At 36.6% G+C, this 22,961-nt stretch overlaps 1 pseudogene; it reads right to left on the reverse strand.

The window, feature by feature from the left end:
• Positions 1 to 8,777: 8,777 nt before the first annotated feature.
• Positions 8,778 to 9,686, reverse strand: LOC124959313 (olfactory receptor 4P4-like; annotated as a pseudogene).
• Positions 9,687 to 22,961: the final 13,275 nt, after the last annotated feature.

Here is a 22,961-nt window from a genome sequence, read left to right on the forward strand (position 1 = left end):
AAAAAGATTTAAAAACTCTGTGTTGTACAGTTTTTCAACTTCAACATTATGCTCATCAGTGACCAAACTTCACTCAAGGTACTCCATGGAAGATTGCCTCTCACCCATCTAACCACTTACCCTACAAACACACACTCCAGGATGCCCCTTAGAAATATGAAGGGTGTTGCATTTAAGATTGCAGATGTGGAATTCAACCAAAGTAACATACTTTTTATGTTGTAAATATTTAATTTCATCAGAGTTCAATATATCCTTTAGTAACGGTTCGTACACTGAAAGTAAATAGAGGTGATCCTGTCACTAAAGTCAAACACTACTGCCTCTGTGACTTTTCCTTCATGTTGACATGAGTATTGAGATGGGAATAACTCAAATCAGGAAAGTCAGTAAAATTTAATTCAGTTATTTTATTATCAATGTACAATTGTTAATGACAGTAGGAGATAATTCAGATAGATATCATTAATAAATGATAAATGAACTTAGTTCATTTAAAAACTAATTGCCTATTTAAGGGTCATAAAATCTTCTACATATAAAGTTCTAAATTTACTTTTAAATTGTACATGTCTAAGATCTATTGTGAATTAAACTTGTACTGGCAGTGAGGCATAAAGGGGTTCCTGTTTGTTTGTTTTGTATATAATAGAAAAACATTCAATACTTCCACAGCACTTTGTTGAAAAAGATACTTTTCTTTCCCAATTTGCTGACATAACTTTGCTAAAATTAGTCATATAAATTCAAATCTACTTTGAAGTTCAATTGTCATCTTTTCATCATTTTCATGTTTTAGAATATAGCATTTATGTAAGAAATGTAAATTCTCCAAATTTGCTCTTTTTTAGGCTGCAGAAGCTAACTTACTTCCTGTGCATTTCCATATAAATAGTATGATATGTTTTCAAAATTATACAAGTTGTGTCAGGGGCGGGCTCTGAGGGCCCCAGAGCCACACCATGGCCTGATCTCTAAGATGGCGCCTGGCAGCTTGCCAGACATAGCTGCACTCATATACAAGTTTTAGGAAGTAACTCTGGTTGGCTGTTGTACATGAGGCAATCCTGGTATCTGCCTGGAGACTGTTCCTTGATAGGCTGACTTTCCTGGTAGTCTACTCTCTGATAGGCTGATGTTCTCAATATAAGTCTGAGACTTGTGGAATAAAGTCCTTTTGGTTCCTGTGATCAAGAAGAGTGTATGCGTTGTGATTGTCCCCGTGGGCGGTGGGCGATCATAATGTGGTGTCGAAACCCGGGAACTCAAGGGTCAAAGAAGGAACTGATCAGGTAAATACAGGGAAAGAAAAGTACAGTCTGGCCAGGTTAAAGTTCGCGGGATAAGCGACGGAGTTAAAGTTCGCCGGTTAAGCGACGGAGATTGAGTGTTGTAAGTGCTTTCGCTTTTGTTTTGCTAGTCAAAGTGCTTTGCATTCTGTTAGTTTAATAGAGAAATGTGGGCACTGAAATGTCACGAATGCGCATGGAAGGTCCCTTAAAGGATTTGCTCCAGGCCAATGGAATTCCTCTTGAAACTAAAACAGCTGGAAACAAATGCAGAGAGGCCATAAAACAAGGGGAAGAGGTTTTGGAGGAAATAAAAGAGGAAAGGTCTAAAGCATCAGAAAGGGCATCAATAAGATCAGAGACAAACAAGGAAAATGAAACTGGGTGTGAGGATAGTTCAGATGAAGAGGAGGATTTACTATGTAGAACAAAAATTCTTGCTATTACAGGATCTACTAAAGAAAAGATGGGGCAAACACACACCACACATGGTGACCCTGCGCTCTCAGCTCTTAGACTCATGCTGAAGAGTAGCGGCCTTGAGTGGTCTGATACACAGGCAGAAAAAGCCTGGGACACCTTTACTCGGGTGGCTCCTTGGCTTCCTGCCACTAATCTTTTTGAATGGTCCACATGGGATCGTGTAGAACAACTTGTTAGGAAGAAGGAAATCGGTTTATAGGAGGGTCCCCCATTGGGAGTCTACCCTACATTATCTGCCCTTAAGGCCTACTTCTCTCCAGGACCTCCTAAAGCGGGCTCCCAGCCAGCTCCTCCTGTTGCATCTCCTTCCAGAAACTTGCCACATAGTAAACAATGTTGGGAGACCTTTAATGAGGAGCCCAATCCATCTCCATCCGCTCCTCCCAAGGTTGAGGAACCACTAGGGCAGCAAGCCTCTACTCATAGGGAAGGCACACTACCGCCCCGGGGAGGATCATTGCTGCCATCTTGTATTCTGGGGCCACATCAGACTCCAATGAAAACTCTCACCTTCCGGATGGCGGGAAATCTTCCCGGTGGCCATTTTATGATACTGGGCAAGAACTCACAGACTCTAACCTCCCTGCTCCCTGTATAGCCTTCCTGTTAAATGGTAAAATGTTAGTTTGGGAAGGAATGACTACCGATCACAAATTGGCCTGTGCAGGGATGAAAGATTGCTCCATGGGAAGGTGGATTGTAGCTACCAAAGATAGTGGCACACAGCATCTGTGAGTGAGTGGGCAGATGGAAAGGGATTCCTTATCTTCAAGTCTCTTCTTTCTTAACACCTCCTTCTTCTCCCCATCAATTCCTTCTCCTCCTCCAACTTCGCCCCAGTCCAGCCCACCTAGTCCTCCTGCCATGAGGTCCCATGTACGCTGGTGGGGAGGGAGTAACCAGCCCAACCATCAGTGGCATGTCCTAGTAAGGAGTATGATATAGTAGCTCCAGGTTCCACAAGTATTGGGAGATAATCGTTTCATAATTTGCTGCATCCAAACCTGAATTGATTACTAATCAGGATTAAAGGTTAAAATGCCCTAGGCATCAAGTTTCTGCTGGAACATTTTAGCCCCTTTCAGATCCAGATCTCGGTCAAAGCTTACATTGAAATGTAAATGGAGGAAGCTAGAAGACTCAGTAGGAGACCAGTCTCGAACCCAAAAAAAAAAAAAAAAAAAAAGAAAAGAAAAAAGATTCTTACCTGAACTCCAGCAAAAGTAAATTTTATGGTGCTTTACTAAAGTACTTAACAGCCGCTTCATTTTTCCAGGACTCTTGTTTTTTTTGAATTCTACATATTTTAGAGCTCATGACTTTTTTGATCAGTTCTAATTTTTTTTTTATTCAACTAGAGTTTTTGAACATCTGTTACATTGCAATGGAGATTCACCTGAAAAGTTTCAAGGCCTTTGATTTTGTGTTATGTGTATGTCGTGCTGTCTGATGTCATGTTTTGTCTGTATCAAAACTGAGCGCTCCTAAAATTAAAATTTAAAAATGGATCCAAATACTTTTAATTCACGTGATTTAAAAAGGTTCAATTTAAATTGGGTAAACTAATAGAAGTAAAATGTCTTCAAAATAACTCGCGAGTCTCTAGGTGGTCAAACTAATAAAATGTTGATGTTAATAAAATGTCTAACATCAATTTTCCTAGGACTTTACTTCAACAAGAAAAAGATGGCAAATACTGTTCAGGACAGTTGTCTGATATCTTGGTTTTTACAAAATAAGTGAATTAGAGTTGACATGCATGGGATTACTCAAATGTGTTTGTAGAAAAAATTGTTTTGTGTCATCACTAAACTAAAAACAAGGTTACTAAGAGTTATGTCCTAATAGGTATAATTCTATATACAAAGGGTTCTAAAAGTTTCAACTGTGTGTCAATTAGAGTACTATAAACAACAAAATATTTAATCGTATTAAAATACAGTAATTTTTTTTAAATTCAGAAATTTCATAAGAGTTGTTTCAGAATGTGAACAAAAAGGGGTCAATAGGAAAGAGAAAATAAAGGTTCTGGGTATGGAAATATATTTAGTAAAAGGGAAAAGGAAATGTTTCTGGGTAAGAAAGTGCTTGTGTGATGAAATAAATGAGTTTCTAAGTAAGTGCTAACAAAGTCTATGTAAGTAAAGGGCAAGTTTCAACAAGTTTGCATGTAACTAAGTTGGTTGTATGTATGTGAAACATTTAAAGCTATTTAAGGTTTTTCCTAAGGTGAAATACTAATGTTCTAATATAAACCAAAGTTTAATCTATATGATAAAATGACATGGTAAAATAACAAGGATTTCTTAGAAACATTAATTTACTCTTAACTTTGTGTCTATTAAATTTTATTCTTTAGAACAATTAGTCTTAAAAATAGGGGTTTATACAATTATGGTTAAGCAACTGTTAGAGTATTGTACTACGTTATAGAGTCTAAATTTTTCTTTAAAAACTAAATTTGGTAAGAACCAATTTCTCACTAAATTTAAAATAACTCTAACCACAGGTATACCTTATAACCCACAAGGACAAGGTATTGTTGAATGTGCACATCTCACCCTCAAAAATACTCTTTATAAACAAAAAGGGGGAATAGGGGAGACCTTCAGGTCTCCTAAATATAAACTTTCTTTTTGCCTCTTTATTTTAAATTTTTTAACTCTGGATAATGAGGGTCGCTCTGCCGCTGAGAGACATGGAAATCATAAATGACATGATAGAATGAAGGTAAAATGGAAGGATGTTCTTACAGGACAATGGAACGGCCCGGACCCGGTGCTTTACTGGAGCCGTGGCTCGGTTTGTGTGTTTCCACAGGATAAAACATCGCCTATCTGGGTTCCTGAGTGACTAACTCGACCAGTGCCAATGCTACCAACAAGTAACTCAGACCAACAAAATGAAGATGCTGAACATACTCCTGATGACTATGATGCTCGTAGCCTTTTCCCCCTTGAACTAACTTACAACTTCTTTTTAGTCTCTTAGGAGGAACAGTTCAACTGTGTACCTTTCCACCTACCCCAGTTTGTGTGTTTCCCCTTTTATGTTTCTGCTAACTAACGAAACAACTGCTTCTCTCAGTTGTACTTCAGATTTGTGCTATCTCTCAATGTTGGAATGCTTCTAGGTTCCCGCTGGCAGTCTTAATGTGTGTTCCTACCTTCCTACCAGTCCCAGTCTCTGTTACAGATGCAGAATTGCCAGTGTTACTATCAAGAAACAGGAGAGATTTTGGCATCACAGCGGCTGTGGTCACCACAGTAGCAGTCTCTGCAGCGGCAGCCGCAACCACAGCAGCAGCATTGACACAACCATACAGACAGCAACAACAATCACTTGGCTGAAAATACAGTTGCAGTCTTACAGACTAAAGAGACCCTAAACCAACATCTAACAGCAGGCATACTCCTTGTAAATCAAAGAGTGGACTTACTACAAGAACAAGTGGATATCTTGCAAGAACTTTTGGGACTGGGATGTGTTTATCCTTTAAGAGCAGTGTGTGTCACCCCTATTGCTTATAATAACCTTAGCTCTGTGGTTATGTTATCTAAAAATCTCTCTGTCTACTTTACTGGTAATTGGTCATCTACGTTTGATAATTTAACCAGTCAGCTATGAGCTGAAATACTCAGAGTCAATGCCACCAGGGTTCAAGTTACATCAGTATCCGAGATGTTCTCTTTGTTATCTAAAGCCCTGGGATTGACAAAACAGTGGGCTGGAACAGTAGCTGTGTTGATTATTATCTGCTTAGGGATAGCCTATGTTATATGCAGCCAAATCAGAGCTTGCCAAGATGCCCGATGTCATCAACGGGCTATAGTATAGACTTTGACAGCCATTGAGACAGCACATCCCCCCAAGTATGGCTAAGCATGCTGGACCAGTAGTCAAAGACGGGTAAGATCCGTGGAAATGCATACCAACCTAAGACAGGGTTCTGATGCCTGGAGGTCAGAATTCCAATGACGGGTAAGGATGTAATTTGCCATGGACAACCTAAGACAGGCAAGGTCCCAAGTCATCTTTTCTTTATTTAAAGAATAAGGAGGAGATGTCAGGGGCGGGCTCTGAGGGCCCCAGAGCCGCACCATGGCCTGATCTCTAAGATGGCGCCTGGCAGCTTGCCAGACATAGCTGCACTCATATACAAGTTTTAGGAAGTAACTCTGGTTGGCTGTTGTACATGAGGCAATCCTGGTATCCGCCTGGAGACTGTTCCTTGATAGGCTGACTTTCCTGGTAGTCTACTCTCTGATAGGCTGATGTTCTCAATATAAGTCTGAGACTTGTGGAATAAAGTCCTTTTGGTTCCTGTGATCAAGAAGAGCGTACACATTGTGATTGTCCCCGTGGGCAGTGGGCGATCATAAAGTTGCATCTTCAGATTTTGTTGGAAATTATTTCAATCCAGAGATTAACTTGAGAATCTTCACAATGTTGAGTAGTCTGCATCATAAGTTCATCTGTTTCTATTCATTAACATAATCAGATCCTCTTAGCAAGGATTTCAGTTGGTAGTGTACGTGTCTTGCTCATATTTTGTAACCAATGGCTGGGGATGTAGTTTACTTGTAGGACACTTTCCTAGCATGGGTAAAACCCTGGATTCAATCTCCAGCACTACAAAAACAAAACACATTTATTAACCATCATCCTTAAGTATTTTATATTGGTGATGACATTTTAACTTGGTTATGGTAATCATTTTGCAATGTATATGTAAGCCAAACCATCAGAGACAACATTTTTTAATTCATCTATCATATCTGAAAAAATCTAACCAAAAAAAAATGCAATTTCTGGTTTTTGATTGCCAGTACAAACTATAAGAATGATCTTTGTATGTTGATCTCATCCCTCAAACTCACATTACAAACTCAAAGTCACATGTATTGAGAAAAACATACTGAAAATGCCTTTAATCACAAGAAATTGATGGTCTATGTAGAAATTCTAAGAAATATACAGGAAAAATCATATCAGTATCTGAGATTAATGAGTCAGTAGGAATTCAGGAAGCTCTTCTTTAGTTCTATATTTGAAAGATTTTGTAAATGATAACTATCATTTTTCATTCATGAATGGTAGATGTCACCTTTAAAGCTATTTAAAGAGAGGTTAGGAGGATGAAATTATGAACTGGGCAAAAATATAGAAGCCCAAAATGTAGGTGAGACTCTGCATCCTTCTGTGCCATATACAAATGACAGTCCAAGTTCCCTTTGTGAGCTTAAACAAGATTGTGGTTCATTGTACATCAGAAATATCATAACTCCAAATAAAATAGTACTATTTCATAAACTGTAGATGCAGCAACAAACCAAGACACATTTAGCAAAGTCAAAATAGTCTGGAAAATTGGTGACAGAGGTACATTGAAAAGAATGACTATTTGAAATCAGGAATGCTTTGAGATATCAAGGATGTGTGATCAAAACCACAGGAGTCTCTGGGGTTTTAAAGAGAATATGAAAATAGCCTACAAGTGCATAAATAAAACTTCCCAATGGATATCTAGAGTAAAGAAAAAGGTGAAGAATAAGGAGACTATGGTAGAGGGAGGAAATCAAATAAAATTAAGTACCTTTTGCTAGGTTTGGCCTCCAGTCTTCCTTAAGTCCCCAACCAGGACTTCTAACCTACTTCCAGACTGGCATTTCTGACAGTTCTCAATATGGTTCTTAGTATTAATGGCGTTCAGGTGACTCTAGAAAATCATTTAATAAAATTTAGTAATGATTGATATATAAATTACTAAGAAATTCCCATGTAATTGTGTAGATTTTTTTTAAATTTCCCATTTGCAATAATAAATATTTGCTGAATATGTATGCTTATTCTGATATGCATGAAAAAATATTTTATGTTTCTCCCACATATTTAATACACTGATGTTTTTGTAGATACAAGGCAACATGAGGTTCCTAAAAAGTGAATGCTAGGAAAAACACCAAGCAATGAAAAAACTAAATAACGAAAATTTTGCAGTATAATCAAATAACATTTTCAAAATTTATTCAATAAACGTCTGTGGACTTTTGAGAAAAGCAAAAAAGTGATAATAAAGTGCTTTGGTTTGGATTTTTTTTTTTTTTTTTTTTTTGCATAGCAGTCTTGCTATTAGGATTTCATTGATATACTCTCAAAATCTGCAAGGATTGCATGCTATAAATACATGTACACAATCATCCCACAACACACCATATTTCTGTACTGAAAAAAAAATTCCAAATGCTTTGTGGAAAAATAATACAATAAGACAACTAAAATCAAGGTATGAATAAAGTAACTAGTCAGAACCAACTTTGTTTTAGAAGGGACAGAATATTTTCTTAAGATATTCCAGAGTTTTGCACAGTTTGGTGAGGGGAAAAATGAACAGTTATATGTATCATAAGTTCTAAGATTTGAAATGTGAATAAAGGCAATCCCCAGTGACTTTTCCTTCATGTTGATATGACTATTGAGACAGGAATAATTCAAATCAAGAAAGTCAATGAAATTTATCTCAATTATTTTATTATTAATGTACAATTGTTAATGACAGAAGGAGATAAACTAGACCCTTAAGAACAACACATATCAGTAAATAAAAAGAGAAAAGACTACTTTAGGAACAATTCCATGCTTGTTTACTTACTCAACTTATATCAGAGTCAATTTCTAGACAAAATATATAAATTCAAAGAAATGTTAAAATACAGCACATAATCTTCTGGTTCAATCAAATGGTAAAGACATAATTCATAAGAAAAAACAAGCTTGGAACATAGGAATATTTAATAGATAGCAAATGTACACAGAATACCAATATAATAAGATGGAAAAATATAACTGATATACAGGCAGGTCTTCAAAGTATTCCTGAAGAAGAGAGTGGCAGGTGGAGATTATCTCTAAGATGTGAACTCTCCAGCATAGGATCTGAGTCTCAAATGAGAGCAGACTGAGGACACAGTGGGAAGCAGCATGAATGTCTCCCTGCTTATTCAGTTATCGATGTGACATCTGAGCCCATACCTTCTGCATGGCAATTTTCATCTCCATATTTCTGAACGTGTAGATGAGAGGATTCAGCATGGGGGCGACCACAGTGTAAAACACGGAGATTTCCTTAACCTTGTTCTCACTGCCGGCAGGGAGCACGTAGGTGTAAATGCAGGGCACAAAAAATAGAACAACTACAGTTACATGAAAGCTACAGGTTGAGAGAGCTTCGTGACTCCCTGCAGAAGATCTTGTCCTAAGGTGATATAAAATCAGTAGATAAGAAGCTACTAGAACAAGAAAAATCACAACTACCACCATCCCTGAGTTGGCGATCACTAAGATGCTAACAACGTGAATGTCTTTGCAGACCAATTTCAAAAGAGGCTTCACGTCACAAATGTAGTGATCTATCTGATTAGGACCACAAAAGGCAGCCTGAGCACCATGAGCAATAAGGCAATGTAGTGCCAAAAACCCACCCCCCAGGCCACCACAAACAGCAGGTTGCACTTCCTCTGGTTCATGATGGCCATGTAGTGCAGTGGCTTGACGATGGCCACCAAGCCATGGACACCAAGATGAATATTTCCACACCTGCCAGCAAGTGGGCCGTGAAGAGTTGAGTCATGCAGCTGTTGTAGGAAATGGTTTTCCTGGCTGCCGCCAAGTCCCTGATTAGCCGGGGAACCACAGTGGAGGTGTAGAACAGTTCCATGAGGGAAAGGTGACCCAGAAAGTAGTACATGGGCTGCTTGATGAGAGGACTGCAGGTGATGTGAGCAAAACGAGGACGTTCCCCACTAAGACCACCAGGTAACAAAGGAGGAAGAGGACAAAGAAGAGCAGTTCTATCTCCTTATTTGCCCAAAGTCCCATGAAAACAAATTCCGTGACATTTTTCTGATGCCTCATGAAGTCAACTGGAATCCACGGTGCACAGCAGAAACTTAATTCGTCTGAAATGAGACAGAACATCGTATATCTTAATAGCCACTTTTCTGTTTTGGAGACTTTTATAAATTATAAAGATATGTAGAAGTAACTGAAGTTATATAGGGTTAATCTTTCAAATATTTTTAGATATAAATAGTCATTACATTTATAATGATATTTAGTGAAAGCATGCTTTATACTTCAGACTTTTATAAACATTTTAAATGCATTTAACTCTCATGAAAACCCAGGAAGAAAGGTTCTGCTATTCATTTAACACTTGAAATAATAGAGGAATAAAAGTAGTCTGTTAACTACACAAAATCATTAAATTATTAAAAAACAGACTAAAGATATGAAACTGGATCCAATGCCAGATTCCACACCTCTAAGAGGCCTGCAACATTTTCCACAGATCAAATGGAACTGCAACTGAATACCATCCCTGTAATAAAAGTGGGAGTATCTTTCATCATCTCTTACTTTTTTAACTCTATCATATTGAAGAAGACTTCTTCTTCTATATTTTACATAAAATTTACCTATGAAATTTTATCTCACTACTAATTCATAAATCCAGTAGAATTAATATTTATTTTTTTAAAGGTGCAGGACTCTTAATCATAGTAGAAAAATAGCCTGATAATAGTTTCCGTGCCTCTCCATGGTATGTTGGGTCCAAGTGCATGGCATGGAGAGGCTGAAAATAAAGAACCGTGGGCATCAATGCTGACCATCTAAGTAGAGGAGCACAGTGTATTACTATATGCAAACTTTACCTTTTCCCTAAGATTTCTGAAGGCACATTTTAAAGGTTACTTCTAATGCACTAGAAACTGTAGGGATCTTGTAGTCTTCGGATGACAGTTTGAAGGACCTCATGCAACCTGCTTATTTAATCACACCTTCAGGCCGTGCAGCAATTCTGCTACTGTGCATCTGGGAACAGACAGCAAATACATTGAAATTTTCACCTTTAACCAGGATCTCAATGTCCCTGTAAATAAAAAAAAAAAAAAAAAAAAAAAAAACTTTACTTCATACTCTGTATTCTTTCAGTGGAATAAGTGAGAGACCATTATGTTTTTATGGGCAGTCCCTCCACAAAGGAGTATGGAGTAAGTGCCCTCTCAGATGCTCTGCTAACTTCTTTGTTGTTGGCACTGAGCAAATCATCCTCTCTGAGCCTCCTTCTGCCGGTAAGCAGAAATGATGCTACTCAATCTTCTTGCTGTATGCTGAAAGCAAGAAAAAGGAGTTCATGTAATAATATATGATACAACTTCCCAAGTCCACAGAACAGCCCTGCCCTCTGAAATCTTTTGCAGAGGAGCAAACTCTTGTAAAGCGAAGTGAATATCAATATTTTCTCTTGATGTTTCCAGCTATTGGATTTTGTATCTGCCAAAAGGAGAAATGTTGAAGTATACATTTTAAACACACATTAAGCACACAGAAAAATGTGAGTGTTGCTGTGCTCATTTCAGATTCCAATTTTGTGGGAAAATATGTCAATTGAAAAACAAAAGAATTTCTGGATAATTTCTCATTAAAGTTATGGTACAGAACTGTAGAAAACTAGAATATTGAAATCATAGAAAGTACAAATTTTGCTTTGAAATATTTCCTTGATTTTGACAAAAGTACCAGTATTTTTAAACATTGATCCAAGACTGTCCTAGTTATAATGATTGAATATCAGTTAGAATACTACAGAACTATAGGGGCAAAGATGTTTCAAAGCAGTTCCCAGAGCCTTTTCTAGGAGCCCTCTGAAAAAGCCACCTCATGTTGAAATATCCCAGGTCCCATCCTGTTCATAAATCACTTCTGTTCTTACAATACTGAAATTCTCAATGTCTATGTCTCCGTCTCTCTATGAATACATACACTCTCTCTCTCTCTCTCTCTCTCTCTCTCTCTCTCTCTCTCTCTCTCATAGAAACACAAGGAAGTAGGAGTGAAGAATTTTGAGTCCATTCGATCACATACCATTCATTTTAAGTGCATTTTCCAAAAGTTTCTCCTTTAGTATGTAAATTCCTTGAGAAAGTTTTCTGTGCAAAATTGTTTGCAAAGTTATGTCAACTTCCCTTTGCCAAGAAAAAGGAGAAATCCATTGAAGTGTCAATCTTGAGAAATAGGTGCATGACTGAGGTCCAGAGAATATGTGGATAGTATGAAACTCCATCAGGAACAATTTTATATGTTTTTTTCTGTTTAACTATTTATCATATTTTCAACAATGAAAAATTAAAATGGAAAGATGTAGACATAATTACTTGATGCAAAATGTTTATGTGGCATAATTATTAATATGTTATGGGCATGGTATTAAATATTTTTCATTCACTTATCTATTATATTTCCCCATGGCCCAAAGAGATACATGTTATTGTATTGTTGTCCCTTTTTGCAAATAGGAATATTACAACCGAATTCAAATATGAAAGTTTACATCTAATCTATATTTGTATGTTTCAAAAGCTCATACTTACACAATGATTGTCATACACAAGTTCAGTGGCTTAATAACTTTTCCCTCAAATGAATTCATTCTCAAATTACCATTTAGCTTTTCCTGAATGTCTGTTCTTAAGGAAAACTATCACGGGGCTGGGGGTTTAGCTCAGTGGTAGAGCACTTGCCTCACAAGTGTGAGGCACTGGGTTCCATCATCAGTACCACACAAAATAAATAAACAAAATAAAGGCATAATGTCCATCTACACCTAAAAATAAAAACAAAGAACTAACATTAAAAATATTTCAGAACTTAAAATTAAAAATCAGTATTTACTAAAATCAAATTTTATGTAAATACGTGTCCAAAACTTCAAAGATTTTTTCCTTTTTAAGAAAAATATTTATGCTAATCTTGAATCATATTTCATATTTCTCTGGAATGTCAAGGTTGTTCTTCAGACTGATTCTTCTTACCTTTCTCTGTACCATGAAACAACAAAATCAATATAGAAAGCAGCTGTATCCCCTTTTGGATCTTCAATGCACAAAACCTTTTAGGACAGCATTACTGGGAATACTTTGAATTAAAAGACTTAGATGGACCAGAGGGGAAAAACTCCCATAGGCATTTTTGTTTTGCAACAAAAACATGAGTAGCTATATTGTAAAAATCAAGCAAGTAACATAAAAGTGCTCATACAGTTGGCTTTAAGGCTTTCTTTTATTTCTCTTTAGGGTCTCGACATGAGTGATTCTGTAATGTTATAGCATTGATTAAATGTGACTTCCCCCTCTCAACCAGAATAATTTCCTTAAAGTCCAAACTCAATGATGTTATGTAATATACATTTAATAAATTCTAAATTTTTTATTGTCTAATTATATCAATGAACTATGAAACTATCATAAGGGCTTTACTATTATCCTCATCAATATTATACTCAGAGTCATTGCCATACATAAACATTTCAAACTAATTTCTCAACATTTAATTATGCCCTTTGGAAATTTAGAACCCATGTTCACTCTTATGTATTCATACATAGTAATATTTGACTACTACTTATATATGTATAATACATATTTTTGGGCAATATATAGTAAATACTTTCCTTATTTTCATTTGTTTCTCTTTTGCTTTTCCCTGCCTTTCATCCCCCTTGAGTAAGAAAGGAAAGAATTCAGTAGACACTAAGGGAACAGGTTATATAAATCACATTCATTAGTTCATAGCAGACCAACCTCATAGTTCTATGCAAGTCCTTCCACAGACATATTTTATTTTCCAATTTTTATATCACTCCTTTCACATCTCCTCATATTTCTGAATAATCACTGTACGTAATTAGCATATCAAACTCTCAGTAACTCCAAGATATCACATCTTCCTGGAGTGTTTCTTATAGCTTTGCACATCTTGAAATGATCGCTTACTATACTCTCCTTAAATTATAACACTTTCACTATACTACCCTGACTAATATTTTTGTTTAATAATATAACCTCATATATATGAAACAATATTAGATAAACCCACCTGAGGAAATAAATGAATTCACCTTCAAAGTGGAAGATTTCAATATTCCTCTCTCCAAAACTGATGGATAAAACTGGCACCAAGTAGAAAGAATATAAAAAAAACTCAAAAAAATTATAAATATATAAAAGTATATATAAAGTTATACATCTAACAAAGAATACATGTTCTTACCATAGAATAATATTTACAAAAATTAAGTATTAAACCATGCTGTCATTTGGATCTATAAATGTTTTTCCAAAGAGCTCATGTGTTACACACTGCAGGAATGTTAAGAAGTGAAATAATTAGATTATTAGAGCAATAAACTCAATTATGGATTAATCCACTTGGTGGATTAAAAATTTGAATTGAATCTTAGATAGTAACACTAGCTAAATAGGGTGTGACTGGAGGCAATAGTCCAAATATGGTCTTAGACTATATCTTGTCCCTGGTTTTTGCTATCACTCTCTTGTGCACTCTCTACCCTCAACTCTATTTCTCTCTGCTTCCCAGCTGAGCAACTTCTCTCTACAACATTTCCTCTATCACCTCAGACCCAGAAAAGTGAAGTCAGCTGACCAGAGAATGAAACCTCTAAAACAGAGCTCAAAATAAACTTTTCCTCCTCTAAGTTTTTCTTTTCAATTTGGCAGCTCAGACCCAAGAAACAGATTCAGGATTGTGGCAAGTAGAAGAAGATGCAAGATGCAGTTAGGATAGTTGACATGCTTTCTTTGAAGGTGGCAATTGACCCTAACCAGCTCCCAGCCTCAGCTTGAGCCCCCAGCCAGTTTCATTTTTCCCCCTGAGCCCTTTCCACATGGCTTATTATATTCAGGCCCAACAGAGAAGGCACACTGCCAACCGGTTTCATCAGTAGGCACATGCTCACAAGAAGTGTTGATGACCTTGAGGGCACACATTGATTAGACGGTTTGAGACCTTGACTATACCCTGAAAACTGCCCACAGAAATCTCAATAAGGGAGCATGACTACAGCTGTTTTGGGCTTTCCCTACAAAGAAAAAGAAACAAACCACATAGTCAAAGTCATCTGATACTTGACAAAAATGCCCAAAATATATGCTGGCAAAACAATAGCCTTTTACACAAATGCTGTAGGCAAACTGAATATTCACATATAGAAGACTGTAACTAAATCCTTATCTCCCTGCCTGCACAAAAGTCAAACCAAATTGAATGAAAGACCTAGGAATTAGATCAGTACTTTAAAACTTATATAAGAAAACATAGGGTCAACACTCCAACATATTGGTGCAGGCTGGAACTTTCTTAAAAATACCTCAAAAATACAAGAAATAAAACCTTAATAAGTGGGACATTATCAAATTAGAAATTTCTGCAAAGCAAAGGAAAAATTAAGAGCATGAAGACAGAACCTACAGAATGGGTGAAAAAGCTTTGCAGCTATTTCTCCCCGAGGAGATTGGTATCCAGAATATAAAAGGAGCTCAAAAAATTAACACCAAATAAACAACCCTATCATAATAAATGGAAAATAGAAGTAAAAACATTTCTCAAAGAAGAAATGCATATGGCCTACAAATGCAAGCAAAAATATTCAACATCCCTGGCAATCCTGACAATCAGGAAAATGCAATTCAAAACTTCACTGAGATTTCATCTCCCTGCAGTCAGAATGGCAATGATTAAGAACACAAATAACAATAAATGTTAACAAAGATATTTGAGAAATCAAACATTCATACATTGTTGTTAGGACTACATATTAATAGAACCATTTTTGAAAGCTGTATGGAGATTCCTCAAGAGACTCTGAAAGGAACTACCATAGGACCCAGCTATCCCACTACTTGGGATTTATTTCTAAAAAATCAGCATACTATAGTAATACATTCATACCAATGTTCACAGAAGAACAATTACAACCACCAAGTTATGGAACCAGCCCAGGTGCTAATCAACAATGAATGGATAAAGAAAATATGGTATACACACACAATTGAGTTTTACTCAGCCATAGAGAAGAACAAAATTGTGGCATTTGCAGGTAAGTGGATACAACTGGAGAATATGAAGCTTAGTGAAATAAGTCAGAGTCAGAAAGTCAAAGGTCTAGTGTTTTCTCTCATATGTGGGTGTTAGAGAAAAATAAAGGGCATCAGTTGGGTCGGGGGGTGATTCCATAAAAATAGAAGGGAGGTCAGTAGAGTAGGGACTCAAAAGGAGAAAATTATATTTCATGTATGCATGATTATTTCAAAATGAACCATGATATGTAACTATAATTCACTAATAAAAACATCAAAATGATGGTGTATCCAGAGCATACAGGGTGGGCTGTGTGTGGTGGTGCACACCTCTAGTCCCAGAGACTCAGGAGGCTGAGTCAGGAGGATTTCAAGTTCAAAGCCAGCCTCAACAACTTAGCAAAACCCTGAGCAATTTAGGAAGATCCTGTCTCTAAATAAAACATAAAAAGTTTCTGGGGATGTGGTTCAGAGGTTAAGTGCACTTGAATTCAATCCTCAGTACCCCCCTGCAAAAATAAAAAGAAAGAAAAAAAGAGAAACTGAAGAACATGCAAAGGAATTATACAACTATAAACATCTCTCCAAATATGATTAAAATCACTAAAAAGCATATGAAAGTATTGTAAACATCATTAATTATTAAAGGAATGGAAATTAAAAATTACCACATATAAATTCATTTTTGTTGGATGCCAGTACTAAATAAAAATTTATTTAAAATAGGTTTTAAGGATGTGTACTATTTGAAAGTCTTGTACTGTAGTGATGGGAATGTTAGATTGTATACAGTTACAGGGAAAAAGCTATTCTGCTTCAAAAATACATCCTAAATAATTAAAAACAGGTGTTCAAACAAATGTGTAAAAATGTACATAGTTATATGCACACTAACAAAAAAAAGCAACTTGATCTCACCAGATAAATTTGCAACCAAACTGTGATTGGTTCACACAACAAAATATTATTCAGCCATATAAAGGAATAAAGTGTTGGTACATGCTTCAGTACCAATGACCCTTGAAAACATGCTAAGTGAATGAACACAAAAATAATCATATAAGGTGTGATTTTATATGTATATATAAAACATATATAGTAAATGTATGTATACACATCAAAAGTGAATTAGTAGTTGTCAAAAGCTGAGGGGTGGGGAATTGGAAATTGAATTCTTATAAGACAATAATAGCTAGAAACCTAGAATAGTGAAAGCAGATAGAGCAGAAGACAGAGCAAGAGAGAAAAGATGGAAAGGGAGAATGGAAAATCAATCATACAAAGAATAAAAGACATAGCCAGGTGAAGTGGTACACATCTGTAATCCTAGTGACTAGGGAGGCTGATACAGAAGGACAACTAGTTTGAGGCCAGCGTCAGCAAACTAGTGAGTGGGACCCTGTCTCAAAATAAAAATTAAGAATGACTGTGATATAGGTCAGTGCAAAATGTCCTCCCTGACAGTTAATACTCAGTATCAAAAAGAAAAACATAATAAAGAAAAGAAAGAATAACATATAGTATTATACATTTGTTCCATCTTTAGCATCAACTTTTGAGAGATAAAAAGCATGTAATATTTGTGTCTCACTTATCTCACTTAACATAATGACCTCCAGTTCCACCCCTTTGGCTTTATATGATAGGACATCAGTCTTTAATGTATGAATAACATTTCTATTGTGGATTTGTACTAATATTTATATACATTCATGTGTGGGTGGGCATCTGAGCAGATTCCATTTCTTAGGTATTCTGAATAGTGTGGCATTAAATGGGAGTGTTCAGCTATCTCTTAGATATGATCATGTTATTTCCTTTGGATATACCCCCAGAAAAGGGTTAGCAGAATAGTAGAGTAGTTATTTTTACCTTTTGGGGAAACCTATGTACTGTTCTCCATTATAGCTTTGTTTGTGTAGATTCTCCCCAACATGATATGAGTTCCCTTTTCCCCACACCCTCATCAATATTTGTTACTTTTCCACCATTTGAAAATGACAATTCTAACTGTATAAGATGATGTCTCTAAACAGAAGGAAACAAAATAGTAAGGAAAAGTTCAATGAAACAATATTTCCTCTGCTGTTAGTTGGTCCTGGAGCAGCGCAACAGGAGTGGGGCCCTGAGATGGTGGACTAGAGGGAGGCTACATTCCTTGTAACTCCATAACTCTGGTTTCAAGAAGAGGATATCTGTTTTTTGATTGCTCACTGTCAGGTGCCTATCATCCACCATTTGCCTGCCTCTCATCTGTCCATCATCTGCCATACACTTATCCATCACCCAACTCACGAGGTTAACCTCCCGATCTTCCAACAACAGTCAGCAAACTCATGGCTGACCGGCAGTGGAGCACCAGCTGCCTGCTGTTGCCTGGAAGTTCACTGTTACAGTACCAGCAGGTTTGATTACACGTGGCTGCCACCATTTTGAGACAACAGCCAGGCCCCGTAGGATCCCTGGCCAGACAGACTGAGCCCTGTCTCCAGGATCCCTCAGCCAGACTGATCACTCCTTGCCTCTGGAGCTCTCACATTGACTGACTGCTCCCTGCTGCCAGGACCCCCACACCAACTGACTACATTCTATCACTGGGAACCCAGACTGACTGATTGTACCCAGCCTCCAGGAACCCGCAACCAAACCAAACACATCTGATCTCCAGGACCCCTGCCTGACCAACCACACCCCTCCTCCAGGACCTCCAGCTGACCATGTCCACATCCCGAGCTGCAGCTCCTCATTTGGGAACATATTTGGAAGCCAGAGTGGCCATCTTGGATAAGCCTGGAAGCCATAGCTCTGATCTTTAGGTGGGGCAAATCCCATCCAAGATGCCTGCTGGAGACTTGAAGCTCATTGTCAGGTACCTCTCATGCATCAGGCTACTGAAGACTGGGAGGTTTCATTACTATATGACTGTTACACTGTAGATTTTCTTTTTTCTCCGTATTGAAAAATTTTAAGTTTTTATTTCTTTACTTTTTTTGACTCTCTTTTCATTTTGTTTACCTGTTCCCTCAGAGTCTCTTTCTCCCTTTTTGCATGCTAACATCCAATTTCTTTTGATTACACTCTCACACTTTCTATTATCTAGAACTTCTGTATATTCTTTTCTAATCCCATTAACAGCTCCATCCTACATCCCTCTGCATCCTCTTTGTCCTCCATTAGAAACTGCAGACCTTACTGAAAATCTGTTTGATTTACTGAAGATAATATTTGAACTCATTCTGTTTATTATGACAATATTGTTATTGTCCTCATAGGGGCTATTTGGTCTAGGATTGCATAGTGTCTGAATTGGGCACTACTAATATTGATCTCCCCTTAAAGAAAAGGTTTTGGAAACCTATAGGGCCACAATAAGCCTATAGGGGGAAACCTGCAATACCCCAGATCTGCACTGCTAGAGGGGAAGATACATGAACAACATGAGAAAACAAGGGAAAAAAGTGATCCAAACAAATCTAGATGCTATATTAATAAAATCCAATGACATTATGGTAGAAGAAATGTCAGAAAAGAACTTCAGATTATACATGATTAAGATGATTCATGAAGCAAATATGAGTTAAGAGAGCAAATGCAGGCAATGATTGATAATACCAATAAGCAGTTGAAAGAGCAACTGCAGGAACCAAAGATCATTTCAATAAAGAAATAGAGATTCTCAAAAAAACCGAAATGAAAATCCTTGAAATTAAGGAAACTATAAACCAAATAAAAAACTCAGTGGAAAGTGTCACCAAAAGACTAGACCATTTGGAAGACAGATCCTCAGACAATGAAGACAAAATATTTAATCTTGAAAATAAAGTTGCTCAAACAGAGTAGATGGTAAGGAATCATGAACAGAATCTCCAAGAACTATGGGACATCATGAAAAGACCAAATTTAAGAATTATTAGGATTGAGGAATGCACAGAGATACAAACCAAAGGAATGAACAACCTATTCAATGAAATAATATCAGAAAATTTCCCAAACCTGAAGAATGAAATGGAAAATTAAATACAAGAGGCTTACAGAACACCAAAAGAACAAAATCACAACAGATCCACACCAAAGTGCATTATACTGGAAATGCCTAACATTCAAAATCAAGATAGGATTATGAAGGCCATGAGAGAAATGCATCAGATTACATATAGAGGGAAACCAATACAGATAGCAGCAGACTTCTCAATCCATACTGTAAAAGCTAGAAGGGCATGAACCAACATATTTCAAGCTCTGAAAGAACATGGGTGCCAACCAACAATCCTATACCCAGCAAAACTAACCTTCAGATTTGAAGAGGAAATAAAATCCTTCCATGATAAACAAAAGTTAAAAGAATTTACAAATAGAAAGCCTGCGCTACAGAATGTTCTCAACAAAATAATCCATGAGGACGAAATGATAAACAGCAATGTAAGTCAGCAAAGGGAGGAACTACCTTAGAGAAAACCCACTCAAAGGAGAAACCAAGCCAAATTAAAAACCAAAAATAAGCCAAATGACTGGGAATACAAAGTATATATCAATAATAACCCTGAACGTTAATGGCCTAAACTCATCAATGAAAACACATAGACTGGCAGAATGGATTAAAAAGAAAGACCCAACAATATGCTGCCTGCAAGAGACTCATCTCATAGAAAAAGACATTCACAAACTAAAGGTGAAGGAATGGGAAAAAACCTACCATGCACATGGACTCAGGAAAAAGAGGGGGTTTCCATCCTCATATCAGATAAAGTGAACTTCAAACCAAAGTTAGTCAGAAGGGATAAAGAAGGACACTTCATACTGCTTAAGGGAATCATAAATCAGGAAGACATACGATAGTAAATATTTATGCCCCAAATAATGGTGCATCCCTGTACATCAAACAAATCCTTCTCAATTTCCGTAATCAAATAGACCACAACACAATAATTCTGGGTGACTTTAACACACTGCTGTCACAACTAGATAGATCTTCCAAACAAAAACCAACCAAAGAAACCATAGAACACAAAAACACAATCAATAACCTGGACTTAATAGACATATATAGAATCTTCCATCCATCAATGAGCGGATTCACTTTCTTCTCAGCAGCACATGGAACCTTCTCAAAAATAGACCATATGTTATGCCACAAAGCAGCCCTTAGTAAAAGCAAATAAGTAGAGATACTGCCTTGTGTTCTATCAGATCATAATGGTTTAGAGTAGAAATCAATGACAAAATAAAAATCAGAAATTACTCCAACACCTGGAGATTAAATAATATGCTGTTGAATGAAACATGGATAACAGAAAACATCAGGAAGGAGATAAAAAAATTCTTAGAGATCAATGAGAACAATTACACAACATATCAAAATCTCTGGGACACTATGAAAGCGGTACTAAGAGGAAAATTCATTGCATGGAGAGCATTCCAGTAAAGAATGAAAAGTCAACAACTAAATGACCTAACATTACAGTTCAAAGCCCTGGAAAAAGAAGAGCAGAATAACAGCAAAAGTAGTAGAAGACAGGAAATAATTAAAATCAGAGCTGAAATCAATGAAATTGAAACAAAAGAAACAATTGTAAAAATTGACAAAACAAAAAGTTGGTTCTTTGAAAAAGTAAACAAAATAGACAAACCCTTAGCCATACTAACAAAGAGAAGGAGAGAGAAAACTCAAATTACTAAAATTCATGATGAAAAAGGAAATATCATGAGAGACACCACTGAGATACAGAACATAATGATAAGCTACTTCAAAAGTCTGTATTCCAACAAAATAGAAACTACTGAAGATATTGACAAATTTCTAGAGACATATGCTCCTCCCAAACTGAACCAGGAGGACATATACAATTTAAACAGATCAATATCAAGCAATGAAATAGAAGAAGCCATTAATAATCTACCATCCAAGAAAAGCCCAGCACCAGACAGATTCTCAGTCGAGTTCTACAAGACCTTCAAAGAAGAAATCATTCCAATATTTTTCAAAGTATTCCAGGAAATAGAAAAGGAGGGTACCCTACCAAACTCATTCTATGAAGCTAATATCACCCTCATACCCAAACCAGGCAAAGACACATCAAGGAAAGAAAATTGTAGCGCAATATCCTTGATGAATATAGATACAAAATCCTTAACAAAATATTGGCAAACTGTATCTACAAACATATTAAGAAAATCGTGCACCACAATCAAGTGGGGTTCATCCCTGGAATGCAAGGATGGGTTAACATCTGTAAATCAATAAATGTAATCCATCATGTCAATAGACTTAAGGATAAGAATCATATGGTTATTTCAAGTGACGCAGGAAAAGCTTTCAACAAAATACAACACACCTTCATGCTCAAAACACTAGAAAAAATAGGGATAGTAGGAACATACCTGAACATTGTAAGAGCTATTTATGCTAAGCCCATAGCCAACATCATTCCTAATGGAGAAAACCTGAAACCATTCCCTTTAAAAATGAGAACAAGACAGGCATGTCCTCTTTCACCACTTCTATTCAACTTTGTCCTTGAAACTCAAGCCAGAGCAATTAGACAGACAAAGAAATTAAAGGGATACGCATAGGAAAAGAGGAACTTAAGCTGTCACTATTTGCCAATGACATGATTCTATATTTAGAGGATCCAAAAACCTTGTCCAGAAAACTTCTAGACCTCATCAATGAATTCAGCAAAATAGCAAGCTATAAAATCAACACACAAAAATCTAAAGCATTCTTATACTCAAGCGATGAAACATCTGAAAGGGAAATGAGGAAAACAACTCCACTTGCAATGGCCTCAAAAAAAATAAAATACTTGGGAATCAATCTAACCAAAGAGGTTTCTACAAAGAAAACTACAAAACATTGAAGAAAGAAATTGAGGAAGACCTTAGAAGGTGGAAAGATCTCCCATGTTCTTGGAAGGCAGAATTAATATTGTCAAAATGGCCATACAATCAAAAGTGCTGTACAGATTCAATGCAATTCCAATTAAAATCCCAATGATGTATCTTACAGAAATAGAACAAGCAATCATGAAATTCATCTGGGAGAATAAGAAACCCAGAATAGCTAAAGCAATCGTTAGCAAGAAGAATGAAACAGGGGGTATCGCAATACCAGAACTTCAACTATACTACAAAGCAATAGTAACAAGAACAGGACTCCCGTAGCAGAAGAAATAAAAGCAAGAATCAATAACTGGGACAGATTCAAACTTAATAGCTTTCTCTCAGCAAAGGAAACTATCAGTAATGCAAAGAG

This window comes from Sciurus carolinensis, chromosome 11 (assembly GCF_902686445.1).
Source record: "Sciurus carolinensis chromosome 11, mSciCar1.2, whole genome shotgun sequence".
NCBI classification, from domain to species: domain Eukaryota; kingdom Metazoa; phylum Chordata; class Mammalia; order Rodentia; family Sciuridae; genus Sciurus; species Sciurus carolinensis.